Raw genomic sequence first — 6,168 nt, 5'->3', positions numbered from 1 at the left:
AAACTAAATATACAGGGTGAGTCACTATCTATTGCCACCAAGAATAACTCCGAAAGTATGATAGGAGCTGAAAAGTTTGTAGGACAAAAGTTGTATAGGACAACGGGGGCCATAATATGACGTTGGTGTTTTGTTGCTAGGTGGGGTCGCTTCATAGACATGAAGGTCAAATTTGTTTTTTTGAATGGGATGCTATAGTTTGGTATTTATTTTCTGATAGCGGCTATCGAGACGAATCCAATGATGTGTAACAGTAAGCTCTTTGAAGGTCGACGAAGGTCAAAAAGGTGGCATGAACGTCCATTTACAGAAGGTGTTCGAAGTGATGACCATTGGTATCAACGAAGTGCTGCAATCTTCTTGTCATGGATTGTGTGGTATTCCTTATCACATCGGCACTTATCGAAGCACATGCTCTGACAATTCGCTCTCGCATATCTTCAGGTGTAGTTGGAACGTCTTTATAAACAATGTCTTTTATGAATCCCCACAAGAAAAAATCCAGAAGCGTCAAGTCTGTTGAACGAGCCGGCCACGACACATCTCCTCTGCGTCCAGTCCAACGATTTGGGAATTGTCTCTGTAACTCATTTCTAGCCATCAGCGAAAAATGTGCCGGACACTCATCGTGTTGATAACACATTCTGTTCCTTGTTCCTAAAGGTAGCAGACTTAATGTTTCTTGCAGGAATGTGGTGTACTTCCTACCATTAAGATTTCTTTCGTTTAAATAGGCGCCTGAAATTCTGTCCTCCAGAATCCCACCATACATTCACCGACCACGGTTTATAGAGTGCAACTTGCCCCAGCCAACATGGATTTTCAGCAGCCCAATAATGCATGTTATGCAAATTAACATTTCCATGGTTCGTGAATGTAGCCTCGTCAGTAAATAAAATCAAATTAATAAATGTGTCATCCCTCTGAATCTGAAGTTGAGCCCATCGGCAGAATTCAATGCGACGCATACAATCCGTACCATTTAATTGTTGGTGGAGACTGATGTGGTAAGGATGATATTTATGGCGATGCAGAACACGAAAAACACTGCTCTGGCTCATGCCAGATTCATTTGCGATTTGACGCGAACTAACACAAGGACCTCGAATCACAGTGGCAAGAGTACCAATTTCCGTTTCCTCGTTTGTAACTTTCCTTTGCCGAATATGTTTCCGATGCGTTAGATGTCCAGTTGTTCTCAATTTATCATACACATATTTAAATGTACGACGTGTTGGTGAGTACGTTGAGGAAATCTCTAGCTCTCACTGAATTTCGTTGGCATTCTCCGTAAATGAGAAGCATATCGACTTGTTCTTCGAAGGAATATATCATTCATATTCGCTTGATTCGACGATACTAGTCTTACCGTCCCTATTAGTGTTGTATTGCGAAACCGTCGAATGGTGTTTGTATGTCAATGGCACAATAGACGGATACGCCGTATTCGGCGAATATTTACTATTTGCACGATATACGAGAGAGAATTGTCAGAGCATGTGCTTCGATAAGTGCCGAAGTGATAAGGAATACCTCTCAATCCATGATAAGAAGATTGCAGCACTGTATTGATACCTGTGGTCATCACTTCGAACACCTTCTGTATATGGACGTTCATGCCACCTTTGTGACCTTCGTTGACCTTCAAAGACCTTACTGTTACACATCATTGGATTCGTCTCGATAGCCGCTATCTGAAAATAAGTGCCAAACTATAGCATCCCATTAAAAAAAAAAAAAAAAAACAAAGTTGACCTTCATATCTCTGACGCGACCCCATATAGCAACAAAAAAACCAGCGTCATATTCTGGCCTCCGTTGTCCAATCCAACATTAGTCCCACAAATTTTTCAGCTACTATTATACTTTCGTAGTTATTCTTGAGGACAATAGTTACTCACCCTGTATAGTGGTAAACTGACTGTAGCTGATATCGTGAGAATAAATTGCAGTGGCAAAAGCCGTCTTGGGGATAGTAGCATCAGAGGTCACTAGCTCGCAGGACGAGCGAAAGCTCGACGGTTGGACAGAATCTTAATGGCAGTCTTTTATTTTTTTATTAGTTGCCATTGTTAAACATGATTTGCACCCTACAAGATATTTTAGTCAGTGTTTCACGGTTATTTTTATAATTTAAATCTACAGTGAATTAACAGTTATTTTTGTTATTAATGTCTAGAATGAATTAAAATCGCTAACACTCAAACCTCCAGATGTCAAACAGTCAGCTCGGTACCAAATGTTGTATATTGACAGAGTATCAACCCAAACTCGTTTATAGTTTGTGCTACGTGTTGTCTTCCAAGAGAACGTGCGTAAACGACAAGTAACAGCCGACCTATGAAGCACAGTAAAAGCCTAACCGTAAGGGATTGTCTTATAGACCTCACGTGAGGAAGACGGTAAAGCGCTAGTTTGACGGACCAAGGGTCATGGGTTGGAATCATGATCGTGCCAGAGAAACTGTTATGTGGGAGATGTTCCTGAGATGTAAAAGGACTGTTTGGAGTTTAGAGATATTCACAGAATTAACATAAACATTGGGAACAAAAGAATAAGGAAACAATTGCATCACATGTATGGTTCAAATGGCTCTGAGCACTATGGGACTTAACATGTATGGTCATCAGTCCCCTAGAACTTAAAACTACTTAAACCTAACTAACCTAAGGACAGCACACAACACCCACCCATCACGAGGCAGAGAAAATCCCTGACCCCGCCGGGAATTGAACCTGGGAACCCGGGCGTGGGAAGCGAGAACGCTACCGCACGACCACGAGATGCGGACCACATGTATGGAAGTAATAAGAACAATCATTATTATTAGCATTAATACTTCCGCAAGTATGATGCAGTTGTTTCTTTATTCTTCGGTTCCGACTGCTTGTGTTAACTGTGCGGAACTACAAATGTATTTTATAGGTCTGCTTCTTTTAGACACTTATAGCGATAGCGGACTGCCAGTAGGTCATTGCTGTAAACTCCGAACAGTGCTTTGACATGTTAGGAATCTTGCCCCATATACTACCTACAGTACAAAAACTGACACGACCAGGACTCGGTTCTGTGACCCGTGGCCCGACAAACAAATACTCTACCCATTGTTCCACGGGAACTCTACACGTGAGGTGCTCAGTTATGCTTTTCCTGTGCTCCGTGGGTTAGGTATTACCTACTGCATACTGTCTACTCACTTTCTCTTGGACGGCAACACATACAACAGTGGAAATTAGTATAAATGCGCGGATATTTGTAGGAAAATTAACATTGTCGGCTGGAATAGTTGTGCACAGTGTATATGCAATAGTATGGGATCCGGTATACTGACAAATGCAGTCAAATGTTATCGCATTTGATGTCAGCAGTACAGTTCATAACAAGATATCAAAGATTCAGGTAGTAGAGGATGGAACTTAGTATAAAGGCAAACGTCTCTTTGGAAACTTAAAGTGCGTGCGTATGTGGCTGCTGCAGATAGGAAACAGACGCTATTAGTAACAGTGCATGTTGTCATACGTCACGATTGTAACAATGCCACATGGGAAACAATTATCATAAAAAGAAAAATCAAAAATTGGTGGCTACGTGGAAATGGAGCTCTTTAATCGTCAAATCGCCAAGAAGTTGAAATGTTCAAGTACAGTGATTGGTAATTTCGCTAGATTGGGCGCCCGATGTGGACGAAAATTATTTGAAGCATCGAAACGGTTCCTTTTGCGCTCAGCAACGGATACAAATAGTTATTCTTCTCAACTTGTTCCTGATTTACAGTTGTCAGTAACTGCCAGATGTGTATGACAAATTTTGTGTAAAGACAAAGATCTTGCATTCAAGAAACGACTGCAGAAACCTTCTCTAACATACAAACTTAAACAAGCTAGATTGGGGTTTGTTGTAAAACATATGTAACGGACATCAGAATGCGATAAAGTGAGCTTTAGTAATGGGAAGAAGTTTTATTTAGATGGGCTGGATGGATGTCAGTACTATTGGCTTCATCTGAGAACAGAGCAGCAGGTAAGAATGAGCAGAAGTTTTGATGGTCGTGATTTGGGCAGCCTTTTGCGCTAAAAGTAAATGGTTCAAATGGCCCTAAGCACTATGGGACTTAACTTCTAAGGTCATCAGTCCCCTAGAACTTAGAACTACTTAAATCTAACTAACCTAAGGACATCACACACATCCATGCCCGAGGCAGGATTCGAACCTGCGACCGTAGCGGTCGCGCGGTTCCAAACTGTAGCGCCTAGAACCGCTCGGCCACCTCGGCCGGCCTAAAAGTAAATCACGTATTGCTTGGCTGAACACTACAGTGAACCCTAACATACACAGTAAGATGATAGAGATAGAACTGATTAAAATGTATGAGGGTGTAAGGAACGGAAGTTTAATGTTTCAAAAAGGTTGTGCCTCAATGCATGTTTCTGCTACAACCAAAAAGTGGTTTGAAGACATCGATGTCTTGCACTGGCCTGCACCTAGCCCGGATATGGGGAAAACTTGCAAGGCGTGTTTATCGCAGTGGAAGACAATTTGAGGCTGTATGTGAGCTGAAAAGAGCGATACGAGAAGAGTGGCCGACAATTTCACTGCACTGCAAATCCTAACAAAATCAATGCCGAAGACAATTTTTGAGGTAATTAGGAAGAACAGAGGCTGGATAGAGTACTAACAACGCAATAACACAACAGGACAGTGAGTACCTCTATACCAATTTCCACCAAGGAAATGCAAACGCCTTATTTTTTTTAAGGAAATACAAACCTCTTATTTTGTTATTCGTGTTCTGAAAGAAGTTATGTAATTCCGTCATGATGGTTTATGTCTGACATGTATCTACTACTTTCGTAATAAATTCGATATAGTGTGCTACAGACATTTTAATATTACTGCCGTAGGAACTCTGCCTTTATACTGATTTGCACTACTGTAGCGTGAACTATATCAGAGTTTGGATTGCTACTCTGTCACTATACAACGTTTGATACCGATATGACTGTCTGACATCTGGAGATTTCGATGTAAGACAGCTCATGAAGGTAGTATGAAGACCAATCATTAGATTGCCGGCCGATAGAGAGATCGAACAGAACACAAAATTTTCCGACAGTGACGTAAACTGATCGAACAGTTCGAGTCGTGTTGAAACACATCCTTGGGGTATACAGGATACGAAATTTAGTACACAGAGCTGCCGTCTTTGACAGCAACTTGGCTGGGCGTTGAGTCGAACTGAGCTTGGCTAACAGATATTTGTGAAATATGGCAATGTCTGTTTTTTACAGCTGTCCGAAGGAACTTTGAATTGAAATACACAGACACTGTTAAATACAGACATTATTCTGCTATATTTCATGCCAAAGTAAGGCATTCTGACGCGTAAAAGCAATGTGTCTGCCTGTTCGGGAACCACATGATTTGTATGCCAGCACTATAAGATGTAGACACCAGGACATATGGAAGTTTTTATCTGGGCGTGAGTCGGCACGGGTAGCCGAAGCGGTTAAGGCTACCGCTCGCGTAAAACGTGACTTCCGGGTTCGAGCCCCTGTCAGGCACAAATTTTCATTTGTTACCAGTAAATCGTATAGCCTATGTACAATCGCATTCGCAATTTGTGAACGCATTTCATAAGATATGGGTACGTCAGTTCATGCTGCTCCAGCCTTATGCCAGAGTATGCCAGTAGTCTCTCGGCAGATGTTTCCAGAGAGTAAGAGATATAGAGGAGGTGCTGGTGCCCAGCGTAGTGCACCAACTCAAAGTGGCATGGACTCAACTAGCCGTTGGAAGTCCCCTGTAGAAATAATGAGCCATGCTGCCTCAATTGTTGTTGTTGTTGTTGTTGTTGTCTTCAGTCCTGAGACTGATTTGATGCAGCTCTCCATGCTACTCTATCCTGTGCAAGCTTCTTCATCTCCCAGTACTTACTGCAACCTACACCCTTCTGAATCTGCTTAGTGTATTCATCTCTTGGTCTCCCTCTACGATTTTTACCCTCCACGCTGCCCTCCAATGCTAAATTTGTGATCCCTTGATGCCTCAGAACATGTCCTACCAACCGGTCCCTTCTTCTTGTCAAGTTGTGCCACAAACTCCTCTTCTCCCGAATACCTCTTCAATACCTCCTCATTAGTTATGTGATCTACCCATCTAATCTTCAGC

Source organism: Schistocerca serialis, chromosome 3, assembly GCF_023864345.2.
Source record: "Schistocerca serialis cubense isolate TAMUIC-IGC-003099 chromosome 3, iqSchSeri2.2, whole genome shotgun sequence".
Taxonomy (NCBI): Eukaryota; Metazoa; Arthropoda; class Insecta; order Orthoptera; family Acrididae; genus Schistocerca; species Schistocerca serialis.
The sequence above is the reverse complement of the archived record's forward strand: the minus strand, read 5'-3'. Positions refer to the sequence as shown.